Genomic DNA, 1948 nt, shown 5'->3' on the forward strand with positions numbered 1-1948 from the left:
TTTCGTTATAGTGATGAAACATCTCTGCAAAAATGACAAAGTGTCATCATAAATTGGGTCAATATTTAGTAGTGTGAGATTGGAAACAAGGGTTGATGAATCCCAATTTTGGAAGGCCTCAATAGGCCATAATTGAAACTCATTCACAAAATTTTCCCTCTACACCAATGCAACCATTGACATCATCCCTCCTTGACCACAACTACTTGCTTACCTTGTTTATATCCCCAATAATGGTAAGGCATCCCAACTAGGCCATGGTAGTGGGCTTACAACTTACCCAACTTACTCCTTCTCTTCCTTCAGAGGTGGCATCGACTTCAGGCATCATAAAGAGAATGATGGGGGACTTGGGCACCAACATTACCATTCCTCTGCCTCTCGTTTCTGCCAAGATTCTGCGTCGCGTTATTCAATATTGCAGATACCATGTTCTTGATGCCCCCACTGTATCGCTTGATGCTGTCAAAACGTGGGATGAGGAGTTCGTGAAAGCTCTTGTAGAAGATCGCGCCATACTGTTTGAAGTTACAAAGGCTGCCCACTACCTGGTGGTCACAAATCTTTTGGACTTGATGTGTCAAACTATTGCCGATATGTTGAAAGGGAAAACTGCTGAACAGATGCGTGAGATTTTCAACATTCCGAATGAAAATTAATCGTTAAATCATTCTGAAAATTAATCGTTAAATCACTCTGCAATGACAGAGTACCTTGCTTTCTGCAATTTGGTTTGGTTCGTTTGAACATGAATTTGATAGCATGTCATTAGGTTTAGATTCTCTGCAAACTGTTGAGTGTGAAGCCAAATTTACTGAGGATTTTAGATCAGATAGATCTCGAGGATTCTAGATCTTTCTACACCACCATTAGTTTCTAGAATCACATGCAGGATTCTAGATCTTTCTACACTGCCAGTGGTTTCTAGATCATTCCAGATCTCCATCTGAATCACACATAGGATTTTAGATCCCTCTTCTACCTCTATAAATTTGTAATTTCTATGGCCAAGGAAAGCAAGCCAAGGCCCAAGCCTATTATGTAATGCAAAGTGATTTTTGTTCTCCAATAATTGTTTTATCTATTCCGTTGTTTTTGATTAAGTAATCTTGTTGTTTCTCCATTTGTCTATTTCTGTGAATTATTCTCGCTATTGTCGTCTAAGTCTTTGAATATAAATCCCTTGTGTTATTTATGCTCTGGTCTAATACAAACACTATGTTTAGTATACACATTTCCTTAGGCATTTTAGTAATTTTTGCAAATTTTAATATTATACTATGGTACGGGAATTTTTATGACACAAAATTTCTCGTTATTTTGGCTTAATAAACGAAAAAATGTAGTCAATTTTACATAGGCGATGGGATGTGAGAGTGATAAGTAATGTAACATTGTTACTACATTGATAGAAATATGTTACAAGTATACATAATTATGTTACATAGTATGCCCTTTGCACTTTGAATGCGGTGACTCTTCCGTTGTAATTAGTTTGCATGAGGTGACTTTTTTTTGTTGTAATTACTTTGCGTGTAGTAAATTGTTACTGTTATTCAGTATGAGGTAGATCTTACTTATCCAGTATGGGGGTAGATTTCACTTTATATTTACGAATACTAAAAAAGGGTTTTATTTAGGGGAAGCATATGGGCCAAATACCATGCGCCAAATTATTATTAATACTATGCAAAAAATATTCTTAACCCTAATATTAATATTAATAAAAATAAATATGACACATGGTATAGAGAACCAATGATATTGACCCATAGTATTCACATGGAATGTAGACTATATAAAGGGGGAAATTAAACCATTATAGATCCATCTTTAATCTAGATCTACAAAGACTGGAGAGGGATCAAATATATTAATATGCTAACTAGCATAAACTGAAAAAAGATAAGATTTGATCCCTCGTGGGGCTTGGTACATGGAGGTAAAG

At 35.8% G+C, this 1948-nt stretch overlaps 1 pseudogene; it reads left to right on the plus strand.

The window, feature by feature from the left end:
• The first annotated feature begins 257 nt into the window (after positions 1-257).
• Positions 258-659, plus strand: LOC149251975 (SKP1-like protein 1A pseudogene; annotated as a pseudogene).
• The last annotated feature ends 1289 nt before the right edge of the window (positions 660-1948 follow it).

Source organism: Pinus tabuliformis, chromosome 7 (genome assembly GCF_031772625.1).
Source record: "Pinus tabuliformis cultivar Carrire ecotype Pingquan chromosome 7, CPIR1, whole genome shotgun sequence".
NCBI classification, from domain to species: domain Eukaryota; kingdom Viridiplantae; phylum Streptophyta; class Pinopsida; order Pinales; family Pinaceae; genus Pinus; species Pinus tabuliformis.